This window comes from Triturus cristatus, chromosome 12 (assembly GCF_964204655.1).
Source record: "Triturus cristatus chromosome 12, aTriCri1.1, whole genome shotgun sequence".
Lineage (NCBI taxonomy): Eukaryota > Metazoa > Chordata > Amphibia > Caudata > Salamandridae > Triturus > Triturus cristatus.
The window spans coordinates 839,857,372-839,870,905 of record NC_140595.1 but is presented as its reverse complement, the minus strand read 5'-3'; the positions used below and the strand labels follow the sequence as shown (position 1 = coordinate 839,870,905).

General features: G+C 49.6%; 1 protein-coding gene across 1 annotated transcript in view; it reads right to left on the bottom strand.

Annotated features, from left to right (window-relative positions):
• Nucleotides 1-1,952: 1,952 nt before the first annotated feature.
• The window catches only part of LOC146783029 (uncharacterized), a 197,592-nt gene continuing 186,010 nt past the window's right edge, over nucleotides 1,953-13,534 (bottom strand). The window contains exon 5 of the mRNA XM_085639492.1: nucleotides 1,953-7,496. The gene's annotated coding sequence lies outside the window, so the exon portion shown is untranslated. The remainder of the gene's footprint in view (nucleotides 7,497-13,534) is intronic.

Here is a 13,534-nt window from a genome sequence, read left to right as displayed (position 1 = left end):
ATAATATGTGCTTACTATTCTAATGTGTTATGATAATACAAAGGCTATTTTTATATATAACCTTGTGTAGAGTTTCTTTTGTGGTGAGCCTGGGATGTTGTTGCTGGGTGCGTGCGCAAATGCTTTACACATGGCCTCCGGGATAAGCCTACCTGCTCGTGCCAAGCTACCAAGGGGGTGAGCAGGGGTTATCTTTGGCGTGTAACTTCCTTGCCCTGACTAGAGTGGTGGTTTCTGCCTGGCTTTGGCGCACGCCTTAGCCAGCCAGAAATCCCATTTCTAACATTGGTGATCAGCGGTGGGATTAGGACTTGCGTTTGCGCAGTACCACAGCGACAGCTGGCTGCACTACAAAACTCTGCATTTAGATAGTCACATGGAAAGGGATTATTGTGTCTAAGTTTGTTTTAAATGTCATTTCTTTAGAAATGTTTTTTTTTGTTGCACTATAAGTTGGGTGTCCTGCCAAGGACGGAAACCAGAGAATCTGAAGGAGTGACTGCCCTTGTGCAGACTGCTATTTCTTGGGTTGGCGTGAAGCTGAAGCAGTATTGTACTGCCCTTGTGCAGATTGGTATTTAGGGGGTTGGCCTGCAGTGCAAGCTAAAGGAGTTGTTACTGCCCCTGTACTGTCTGCTATTTCTAGGGTTGGCCTACAGTGGTAACTTAATTGGCATGGAGTAACTAGCTCGGGAGGGTAGATTATCCCCTAAGTGCAGTTTTTTGTTTCAGTTTTCTGGTATCCCCAGGAGGGTGGGCTCCAGTGGTGGCAGCGATTTGTAGTCCAGTACAAGAAGTCCCATTTCCAGTTCCCAGAGTATGGTACCTGGTTGCCAGGTTGAGGTGCAGGTTGTGTTTCAGGGGCAGTAAGATGCTGTCTCACCAGTATTGGGGGGAGTGTGGATGAATGTTGTGTTGCACTGGACGATGAGAGTTCTTCTGATCTATAGTGGTACCATAGGTGGGCGAGTGGGGGTCTGCCATGGGAGAGAAGTGGGATGTGGTGAAGGAGGGAGTGGATGGGAAGTGGTTAACATTAGGAAGGGATTCAGTGAGGATTTAGGATGAGGGGCATGGGTAGCATTAATGTCTATATTATCCTTGATGTGGGGGATGAGATTGTCAAAGGGTTCCAAATTGCGATTGGACGACTGAGTGAGGGCAGCGCCATTGTTATAGATGGAGATAGCGGCTTCAGCATTGTACAAAGAGGAGGGGGCGATAGAAAGCTTATGTCTGTGAGGTATTTTCTTGATGGAGGTGGTCATCAGTAAGGAGAATAGCACGACGGCCGGTGTAGAAGATAAGGTCATTAAGTATCGATCCCTTGTTGAGGCAAAAGTTGGGTTCTATTAAAAGGGTTTCTTTATTTAATTTGAGAATTTTATGTGTGGGAGTTTTTGTGGCATTTTTGGTTAAATGTAGAGGATAATTGATTTTAAACGAGTTATGTCCTACACGGACACTAGGTGGGTCAGCTTATTGATATGGAATGATTCCATGTTGAGAACACTAAGGAGGGAGGAGCAGGTGAGGGAAAATAAAGGAAGTTGAGTGCTGTTAGTGGAGGAAGCGCCTTGTCAAGATGGCTGCCCTTTATGCAAGCAGAAGCCACAGCCCTCTTTCTCTGTCTATGAAAGTGGATAGGAGAGGATTCAGAGAACTGAGTTGGGACCACCTTGGATGGAGATAATGTGATCCAGGGTCAAACCGGTGGTGAAATGGCAGCCGAGTGCAATGTAAGATTAATCATGGGTGAAAATAAAAATAATAATGTACATGAAGTAACCATGCACATGCCAATAACCGAGCAAGGGAGGCAGGAACTCCATTGCATGACTGGCCAATGTAGCACCGCAGCAGACAAGCCGCACGCTGACGCCCTCCCCCGGTGCGCGTACCAGCCTCTTGTCCCAACCTCCCAAAGTGCAGAAAAAGACCCATACTCGTTATTTGCTTCAAAGGCTTCCACTCTTTAATTATTATACTTTAAACCCAAACAGTAGAAGCAGAGCCTGGCTTCTGTGTACACAATGGCATCGGGCTGCCCTAACCGGAGCCTCTGCGGTGGTCCTGCCGTGGGCTCTGCTGGGTGTGCGCGGTTGTGCCTGTTCGGTACCACGATGTCACCCTATGACGTCAAAACCAGGCTCTGTGGTCCTTCTGCATCACTTCATTATTCAGTATTTGAAATCTTGTCCTTTGGAGGCAGAGTACTCACACACAGGCCCCCAAACATTCCTTCTTGCAGCCCTCCTCTGTCTGAGACACAAGGGCTCTGAACAATTCCGTCATTTTCCATCTGCGCACTTTATACAACTCTATGGAAAGCTCTGCAAATGAAACTAGATTTGTGACAGTAATATATAAATAAATGCAGAAGGAATACAATTGCAAGAATAACTTTCTAGGAGAAATAATTTGCAAGTTGACTATTTGTTAATTTTTCAGTTGTGAAACATCCCTAGGACTTGTTGCAGTTTCATGAAGTGCATAATTATGAATTTTGCCCAATTCCGCCTGCAGAATTGCAATTTTGTGCCCCCCTCAATTATCATCATTAAAGGGGTGTTAGGGCTACTGCAAGTCTCAAGAATGCTCCCATTAAAATGCACTTTATTAAAAGAGGCCAGGGGTAAGTGAAGACAGAGAGAAATGGGGAGTCTGACACTTGCCGCGGAGGCACTGAGCACCCTCACGCTTATGGACGGATGTGGTATTTGTATAGCACAAACCTAGTGGAAAAAGCTTCGAAGAGCTGTACAGGATCAAAGACAAGCGTAAAGTCAATGAGTGATTGGAGAGGAAGCTGGTTTGTGGACTGGTAATGCCTTGCGATGTAGTGTTCTTTAAAGGGGTGAATTTTCAACGTTTTCCTCAATTGTGGTAGCGTTGGGGAGGTCCTGGTGGGTACAGGGATGCTGGTCCACGTCCTGGGTGAATAGATGGAAAAGGCATGTTGTCTTGTTTTTTTCTTTTTTACACTGCTCAGTCTGCCGTCTGATGGTGACCTGGCTGCGGGTGTGCCGAGATCCACTGGTGATGGCGAGCTCGTCCGCAACATAAGCAGGGGTGCTGGCCATGATGGGTTTGTAAACGATGCAGCTAGTTTTAAAGATGGTGCGGGCTAACAAGGGGATCCAAGGGACTTCCATCAGGATGGGGGTGATGTGATCATATTTCATTGGGCCTTGGCTGAGACGTGCTGCGGTGAGTGGTAGAATGCCTTTAAGAAGGGTCAGTGTGGAGTCCGTGAAGCCATGGAGCAGCGTGTCACCAACGACGTCTCAATGTCCGAAGCACCTTTGAAAAAGCCCAGCACTCCTTTCCTGAGATGCAATGTTGAGCCCATTGCCGCAGGACCAGAGCTGATTCAGAGGGTTTCCAACCTCTATGTCACTGGGGCATCTGAAATAAAACATAAGAAGCAAAGTTCTGGGTAGTGGCTCATTGGAATAATGCATCCACTCCAGGAATCTGTGTAAGACCTCGTAGACACAGGTTTGAATCCTAGGGGGGCCCACTCAGCTTTTTATCCTTCTGAGGATGATAAAATGAGCACCATTTGAGTTGGGTCATAATAAACATCTGTTATTCTTCAGAGTCAACAGGCCGAAGGGTGAACATGTGCTTCACAAATACACAAGTTGTGTGAAAGACAAGCGAATGTTATGTATTTATGGAAACTCCAGGCGAGCACTTACATGTGGATTCTACTGAATCTAGTTGCAGCTTGAACTATATATGTGTAGCTGAAAAGCAAAGAGAATTTCTTGCCCTGCCCCAAGGTAGATCCTAAATCATCCTGATGGGCAACTCCAGGATCACAGTATCATCAATGGCCTTTGGTACTCCAGGCATCCTCTTCACTATGATCTTCAACCTGCCAAGGAACCGCCCAGAATCTTTCTTTCCAACCATAGAATTGGGATTCACCAACATCCCCAGAGTACCAAAGTGGACGGCAAAGACTTCACAGGCATCGGGCGGTCAAAGAACGCCTCTCCTCATTCTGAGCCTGGAACGTCACGTGTCTACCGCAAACAAATCCATCCGAGAACCCTTCCATTCTGAAGAAGCTGGGGAAGACTTTCAAAGGGTTCCACATCATCACCCAGAAATCTGCCAAGCATGCCCTGGTCACAAGCAAGCTGGGCTATGGAACACCCTCTATGACGGGATCAACAAAAACGTCACCAGAAGGCTGCAGACCATTCAGAACTCAATGGCCAGAACCACTCCCACGCCACGCTCACATTACAGCACACCTGACGGAGCTCCCCTGGCCCCCCATTCACAAACAAGCACAATTCAAACTCCTCGCCGACACTTTCAAGAAACTACGTAACACTGTCTGAGCACCTCGACAATCGCATCTGCTTTCACAAACCTTCCAGACACGACCCCTCTTCCGGACTCCTCCTTGCACAAATCCCACACATATGGAAAAGCAGATCTGGTGGTCAAACCTTCTCTTGCATCACTCCAAAGGTGTGGAACGACGACACTGCACACAAGAGCCTCATTTTCACGTCTAGAATTCAGCAAGAAGCGGAAGACGTGGCTTTTCGAGCTAGACTCACACCCGCACAGCGACAGGATGCCCTCCCCGGTGATCGTGTGCTCTACAAATGTGCATAACACAACAACAAGGTGCAATCTTACTTATTGACAACAAACATTCTCAAAGTCAGGACTGGCTCTCCAACAAACATGGACAGACACACCACAGTGTACCTCACGCATCCGGTCACGTGCTCTTGTGTCAGTTCCCAAGCTGTAGAGAGCGTGGCATGGTATCAGCTGCCGTCTCCAAGGAAAATCAAACCACAGTCCACAAAACATCATCAAACACTGGTCCCCTCTCACTTGTACAGAGGGAGAGCCCTACTAGCCCGGAAGATAAGTTATGTAAGAAATAAAACAAAGGTAGAGGCATGCCTGCACCAGGGGAGCAAACACCCCCACACCAGGCTCGCTCCATCACTTCTACACTTCAGGAAAGAGTTAAAAACTCATCCTGTGAGGGTACATGTCAGGCATCATCAGTAGGGCTTCACGGATCCTTAGGCCTGGACCCCCAGATGACCACCAGCCTCTCTCTGATGACCAGCTTCTTCCACAGTGCCCTGCATCCTTGTATATGGGTTGTCGCCCTCGTATCATCGCCTTGCCCTCTGTTGATGTCTAACTAGGACCAACACACATGTACAGACACATACAAACCCACACCCAAGAACACTGTAGGACACAGCAGTTTGTCAGGTGTCCAAACATGCAAATGACAATAAATGCATCGAGTAGAATCCACCTGTCACTGGTTAACTGGTGTTTCCACCAGCGTTGCTCAACTGGACCACTGTGTGTGTTTTCCTCTGTCCCTCCCTACCACCCCCCCCAGAGTAACACAGTGTAACTGGGACAATTGTACAGTTGTTGCAGGGCAGCGTTCTGGATGTGTATTTTATTTCAGGACACAGATTGAACTCCTGGTGCTCGCGTTTTACTGTTTGACCATTCAGCGGGAGCGTGAGATATCAGTATGAAGTGAGATGTTACTCTTAAACTAGGCGCTCTGTCGGCTCTGACGTGTGAACCCTTCCCTCCTCCTTCACTGACTTTCACTCGCCTGAAAACTTAATACAGACTCTGTTTCTTTGTACTGGTGTTTCATTGGGTATCTCACCTGCCTCTAGAATCTCTCCTTATTCTCAGAGTGTACACATTCTACTTTTCATGTATTCTTGCTCAGAAGCCTGCTGGCATATGAGTCCACAACAAACTACACATAAACATGCAATCCTTCCATAATGGAGGCCCTGGGCTATGTGTGGAACGATGAGCCCTTTTTAGGTCTTGCTACCAGCTAAGGCAAGCTGCCTGCTGGTGAAAGACCTTTTGTGGGCTCATAAACAACCTACAGGGGGCTTAGAGCCTGCTCACCGGTTACCATTCATTGGCAATAGTGTCTCTCTCACGTGCTTGCCCTTATTTTATAACTTGCCTTCCTCTTTTTGTGTGTCCCTTCCCTTAAGAATAGCTTCTTTGCCATGCTTTTGATTGGTTTACATGTATCCTTCCGCTGCTCAGTTTAGAGAACTATTTGTTTTGTTTTTGGTTAAGCAATCCAGGTCATATTTACCATAATGTGGCTGGTGATGAGCTTTCCTTTCTTGGAGCCTTTTGTGGATTCCTACACCTATGAATTGTCACATGAGCCCTTCGTCCTTGGAGTGTGACGTGTATTAGCAGCTAAAATCCTTCTGTGTTGGTGTGATATGTCTGTGTGTTAGCAGCTGAATCCTTCTTTACTGGAGCATGTGGCGTGTGGGTTGGCAGGTGAATCCTTCCTCCTTGGAGTGATACTGGTGTGTGTGCTGGCGGGTGAATTCGTCCTATTGGAGGCAAGGATCTGTGTCTTGGCAGGTGAACTCTTCATCTTGGAAGGATTGATGTAAGTGTTGGTAGGTGAACCTTTAATTCTTGAAGTGAGATGTGTGTTAGCAGCTGACTCCTTCTGTGTTGGAGTCATACAGGTGTTTCTGTCTTGGCAGGTGAACTCTTCATCTTGGATGGTCTTATGTGAGTGTTGGTAGGTGAACCCTTCATTCTTGAAGTGAGATGTGTGTTTGCGGCTGAATCCTTCTATGTTGGAGTCATACAGGTGTGTGTGTCTTGGCAGGTGAACCCTTCATCTTGAAGCCATGGATCTGTGTCTTGGCAGGTGAACCCTTCATCTTGAAGCCATGGATCTGTGTCTTGGCAGGTGAACCCTTCCTCTTGAAGGCATGGATCTGTGTCTTGGCAGGTGAACCCTTCATCTTGAAGGCATGGATCTGTGTCTTGGCAGGTGAACCCTTCATCTTGGAGAGATTGATGTGAGTGTTGGCAGATGAACCCTTCATTTTTGAAGTGAGATGTGTGTTAGCAGCTGAATCCTTCTATGTTGGAGTCATACAGGTGTGTGTTTTGGGAGGTGAACCCTTCATTCTTGGAGTGGTTTTTAGGGGTGTTGGCACTTACATCCTTGTTTGTTTTGGTCATTGGGGTGTGTATGCTAGCAGATGGTCCTTCACCCTGGAGTCATTGGTCTGTGAGTAGGCACAGTACTCCTTCATGCACTTGTTTCTTGCAGCCATCAGTGTTGGGTCCAGCATGAGGATCTAGTGTTTTTGGCGGGTGGTAGTGTGCGGTCTGCAAGGTGGTCCTGATGCTTCTCACCTTGTAGTAGCTTGGCCATTGGTGGAGTTGTGGTTGCATGACTTTAGCAGTGAGGTGGGTTCTGTCTGGGTGGTCCTGCACTCCTCACAGATGGGCTGGAAGATGGATGCTCTGGGGTAGTCCTCACACTCCCTGGTTGTGAGTGGTAGTGCATCAGAAGCGCTAGGGTTTCAGGCTACGCGGCCTGTGGACTCGCGCCACCACATCAGAAAGACCCCATTTCATTGATTCTGCGGCTCTAGACTTGCAGGAGGGCATTGCCTCTGGAGTTGAGTCTGAAAGAGAAGCAGAGCAGGAGAGATGAGGTGAGAGCTGCAGAAATTGTACACATGGGTCATTAGAGTAACACACTGAGTACATGCATGTGGCTACAACCAGACTGTGCGGTCCCCTTGTGGTACCAGCTCTCCCCTCCCATTTACAACATCTGTCTACCACTGGCCATTGTTCCACCTCTTGCAGCCCTATGTGGATGACACACAGATTTAGATCCAAGTGGTCTTGCCTGACCTCACATGATACGTGATGAATTTACCACAACATGAATCACCGCCCCCCCCGCCGTCCACCATGCTTTGACCATAGGCAGGACTGCACCGAAACACCTAATCGCTGGGTGATATCTTCAAGGGCGGTCTAGGGGTGCAGCCTGAGATAAGGACAGTGGGTAAGGGTTCCTTCTTGAAATGAAAGCAGGTAGTGACATGCCCCATGTTCATCTGAAGAGGGTCATATGGTTGTGGTGATGCCACTCATGCATGCTAAGCAACTGAGACTCAGCCGGCTAACAGGCGCGGTCATGGGTGGAGTCCAACATGCAGCTGCTAGTCTCATATTCAGAAAGGACAAGAGGGGCCCTGCGACCCTTCGGTGCAAGAGGATGCGCAGGCTCAAGGTGCTCTGTCTTGCGTCAAACGCATAAGTGAGCTGGTCCACACTAACACATCAACGGGACTCCTCGGCCTTTCAGACTGGAAAATATATTTTTAAGAGCAGGCCGTGGTCAAACTTCAAAAATAAATTTTCTTTTTTAAATGCCTCCAATTTTCTGCATTAAAAAAAATAAATAAAGAAGATTGCTTTATTAAAAAGCAATCACATACATGGTGGTCTTCTCACCTCACCAGGCCACCATCCCTGTGATGGCTGCGATTCCTAATGTGTCGCAAACTGCGGCCTACCTTGTTAATGTTCATGAGGTAGGTCGATTTGCAATTCACTACGGTTTGCTATTTAAAAGATGTACATTTTCATACATCAGGAATTGCGATTTCCTAATTGCTATTCAGTAAGAAACGCAATTAGTCGGGGAGGGGGTTGCTGTGTGAAGACACTCCTTACCAGTGGGGTGATGCACCTTCCAGTGCAGTCAGGTGAAGGGCCGGAGGGTCAGGTGAGTGTGGCAGGGGGTTGCTGTGTGCAGACACTCCTTACCTGTGAGGTGATGCACCTTCCAGTGCAGGCAGGTGGGGGGCCTGGGGGTGAGGTGAGTGTAGGAGGGGTATCTGTGTGCAGACACTCCTTACCTGTGAGGTGATGCACCTTCCAGTGCAGTCAGGTGAAGGGCCGGAGGGTCAGGTGAGTGTGGCAGGGGGTTGCTGTGTGCAGACACTCCTTACCTGTGAGGTGATGCACCTTCCAGTGCAGTCAGGTGAAGGGCCGGAGGGTCAGGTGAGTGTGGCAGGGGGTTGCTGTGTGCAGACACTCCTTACCTGTGAGGTGATGCACCTTCCAGTGCAGTCAGGTGAAGGGCCTGAGTGTCAGGTGAGTGTGGCAGGGGGTTGCTGTATGCAGACACTCCTTACCTGTGAGGTGATGCACCTTCCAGTGCAGTCAGGTGAAGGGCCTGAGGGTCAGGTGAGTGTGGCAGGGGGTTGCTGTGTGCAGACACTCCTTACCTGTGAGGTGATGCACCTTCCAGTGCAGTCAGGTGAAGGGCCTGAGGGTCAGGTGAGTGTGGCAGGGGGTTGCTGTGTGCAGACACTCCTTACCTGTGAGGTGATGCACCTTCCCGTGCAGGCACGTGGTGGGCCTGGGGGTGAGGTGAGTGGAAGAGGGGTATCTGTGTGCAGACACTCCTTACCTGTGAGGTGATGCACCTTCCCGTGCAGGCACGTGGTGGGCCTGGGGGTGAGGTGAGTGGAAGAGGGGTATCTGTGTGCAGACACTGCTTACATGTGAGGTGATGAACCTTCCAGTGCAGTCAGGTGGTGGGCCTGGGGGTGAGGTGAGTGGAGGAGGGGTATCTGTGTGCAGACACTGCTTACATGTGAGGTGATGCACCTTCCAGTGCAGTCAGGTGGTGGGCCGGAGGGTCAGGTGAGTGGGGGAGGGTGTCGCTGTGTGCAGGCACTGCTTACATGTGAGGTGATGAACCTTCCCGTGCAGGCAGGTGGTGGGCCGGAGGGTCAGGTGAGTGGGGGAGGGTGTCGCTGTGTGCAGGCACTGCTTACATGTGAGGTGATGAACCTTCCCGTGCAGGCAGGTGGTGGGCCTGGGGGTGAGGTGAGTGCAGGAGGGGTATCTGTGTGCAGACACTGCTTACCTGTGCGGTGATGCACCTTCCAGTGCAGGAAGGTGGTGGGCCGGGGGGTGAGGTGAGTGGAGGAGGAGTATCTGTGTGCAGACACTCCTTACCTGTGAGGTGATGCACCTTCCAGTGCAGCCAGGTCGTGGGCCGGGGGGTGAGGTGAGTGGAGGAGGGGTATCTGTGTGCAGACACTGCTTACCTGTGCGGTGATGCACCTTCCAGTGCAGTCAGGTGAAGGGCCTGAGGGTCAGGTGAGTGTGGCAGGGGGTTGCTGTGTGCAGACACTCCTTACCTGTGAGGTGATGCACCTTCCCGTGCAGGCACGTGGTGGGCCTGGGGGTGAGGTGAGTGGAGGAGGGGTATCTGTGTGCAGACACTGCTTACATTGTAGTAAGGAATCCCTTAATACGTACATACATTGTTAAGTTAGCATAACCACGTTAGATGTTAGAAAGCCATCTTGCTGCTTTTGCGCACGACACTGCGTCTACATGTTATTGTTTAAACGAACTGCTGACTCGCGCTTTGCCTCACATGAGAGCAATCTGTTGTTACCATCCCGAGCTCTGCGCAGTGACCTTGGTCTGTACATAGTGTAACAAACAGTCTGGGTCGTTAGACAATGCATGTTTTCCACTCCAGGTTGATCGACCCACTATTTAGACATAACACACAGGCAGCTGCAAATACCTGAAAGCTGGTGCTTTTAATATTGAAGACATCATGTTTAATATTCAGACCGAAGACGAGCCTTCCTGCGAGAAGACTCCTGATGCTCCTGTGATGTGATTTCACTAAGAGACCTTTTATTTGCCTAATAATAATATTAGCTTCTTAGTTAAGGGAAGGTGGTAGTATCCACTGTCATTTATAACATGATCACTCCCTTTATATTCTATGGTATTGTAACGATGCTGATGGTTTTAATTATAATCATTTGTCTGCTTGTATTAGCCAAAGTACTGCATCTTAGGACACGTGGTCTATAAAAATAAACTCTTTTTATTTTCACTGTGTCTCTGTTGATTCTTGTTGTGGACTGATGTGAGAATAATATACGAACAGGTATTTCCGATTCCCACCATTCCTGAGAGTACACTAAGTAGCTTGTTCTGGGTTGTCTTTTCATTGGGACCGCCGAGCTAAACCTCGGATAACGAATGGGACACTTATGCTAGCCGGATACTGGGTTCTGGGTTCTGAGGTGAGTTTCTGGTACACCACAATTCACTGAGGTCCTGGGGTTCTACGCATAGTTCTGTGTATAAGCAGAATCCCTGCAACATGGCGCACCTAACGTTTGGTCTATGAGTTGAAACGCCTTAGTAGTGCTTATATTAGTCCACAACACCCTCATTCTTGTTTCCGGATAACAAGTCTGACGGATTTAAACCTACCTATTTCTGTTGATATAGGTTTCTTCAAGCTTGATCATTAAAAAGGTTATTGAACCCTTGTGCTACTGATTACTTCGAGTGTAGCTTGTCCTTATGGCGGTTGATATAGCGGCGCACAGTCGGGCACCTCTGAAACGTCATTTGACGCAGTATGGCGTGCCGGACACTGGTATGAACGTAATCTTTGTGGTAGGAGCCGATGCGGCTCATCCTTATGAGTTGTTCTACTCTTGGGTGACGCTTCCGGCAGTGAGTGAGGACGATGATTCTTTTCATTCTTACACTGCCACAGCCGTGCCAGCGAACTATACGCCGTATAGGACACAAGAAATACCAATATCTGCTTGGCAGCATCTTATTTGGTTTAATGGCGCCCTTCCCCATGCGGTTATACCGCCGAGAATGGGCCCTTTATCAATTGCAGGGGCCACTTGGCCGGTACTAGCCGGATATACGCCTCATCCCCGTTACCTAACGGTGCCGGTGGCTGAATTGCGTGTACTGCACACTGCCCTTATTACAGTACATAGGGCTTTGGTACAGTACGTGTCACGCAATGTGCAGGTGGGGGCACCTGCTGTTGCGGGGCAGCCTACTGACCACTACGCGGTGGTCATTAGTCCTGTTATGGTTAATTCTGTTATGGGCAAGCGCCCCCAAACTAGGGATGATTTCCCTTTTTGGCTTGCTGAAAAATTTGACCAAATAGAAGCGGTTTACCCGAATACATCTCCTGTGGAGAAACACAGGATCCTTACCATTAGTTTCCTTAAAGACTTGGTCCCCGACATTGATGATTGTGTCAACTGGGGCAAGGTCTTTGCAGCGACGTACTCGCAGTGCTTTGGCACTCCGTCTATGTCGGTACTGCCCTCCGTTATTAAACGTGTTCAAGATAACCACGGTGCGGAGTCTGCGATAGAATTAGGCATGCGGCTCCTCGGACAGTTTGACCTGGTGGCTACCATGATAATGTGTAACCTTAAGGGTGATGCTATGCAATTCCAAGTTCGTAATGAACTGAAGAAAGTTGCTGATGAGGATAAGCCGCGAGAGTTCGCGAAAATAATCTCAACAGCATACAGAGATTTGGGTCGTAGCTCTTTAAGAGTTAAACCTGTTGTTAAAACTCCCGAAATTAAGCAGCAGGGTAAGGCAGACTGTTGGACAGGCCACATGAAGGGCTTGCTCCCTCCCCGCATGACAGGGCCCGAGCCCCGGCCCGCCAGGTGTTACCTGTGGAAATTTAGCGTGCAAACTGAACATTATCTGCGCCATCTTGCCTCTCCCCAGCGCCACGCACAGCGAATGCACGGCCGCCATTTTAGGCACCCCATTCTCTCCCCGCTCACCCTCGACCACCAGCGCTTTCCCCTGGCGCTGCAAGCATCCCCCGCGCGCCGGCCACCCCCGCTCTCTCATACAGGCCATAAACCCTCTCCTCCTGCGCGACCCTGCTACGGAACCACTTCCAACCGACAACCCATACATGGTCATGCCTCTCCTTTGATAAACCCCCTTCCTCTGCGCCCCATTGTCTGAACCGGTCCCAGGCCATCACCTAGCCCTGCGGATGCAGTTTACTGTCCCTACTGTAAGGGAAACACCCCACATCAAAGGGATTACAGTAGATCAAAGCCCCTACCCCCTGAGACCCGGCCAGTTGCACACACCCCCGGGAATTAGCGGAATTCCCTGCTGCGCGATAGCCATCTCCCACTGCGGGTAGGGTGGGAACTTCTACTGTATCTATGTGTGGGATCGGATCTGAGCCGGGGCTTCAAGGGGATGTTCTTTCAGGCATCAAGGGAATCTCAAGAATGTACTATGTGTAATAAAGCAATAAACCAGTGTATAAGAGACCAGGTCTCAGAGATGCAGTTAGAGCACCTCGTGACGATACCTCGCTGTCTGATCTGATGTGTTCTGCTCCGACGGAATAAAACTTTGTTTCCTGCCTTCCAGTCTCCGGCGCCTGCCTCTTTCATTGGTAAATTATCGAGTGGTATAAGAGGCGATTACCGCCGGGCAAATACTTGAAAGGTTATCGACTGAAACTGCCGCTACCATTTAACATTACCCACCGAAACAACCCGCACCCCGTCTCCAGACGGGACTCCTGCCCCCGGACATCTCTGTATCATGGGGCCGAACCACTACCGGCTCCCTCGCCCGGCCCGGCCGCCATCTTGGACACTGCACCACGAGGCCGCGTGGCCTCAGCTCGACCCTAACCCTGGGCCTGGCCAGGCCCCGACATCCCGGCACCACCATCCACCCAGGAGGTGAACGGACCACTTGGCAGGTCGATGGGAGAAACAAGTGTCGATGGCTCTCCCCCGCCAGGTGCCGATCGCCTGTGGAAATATGGATTTTTCTGGTCAGT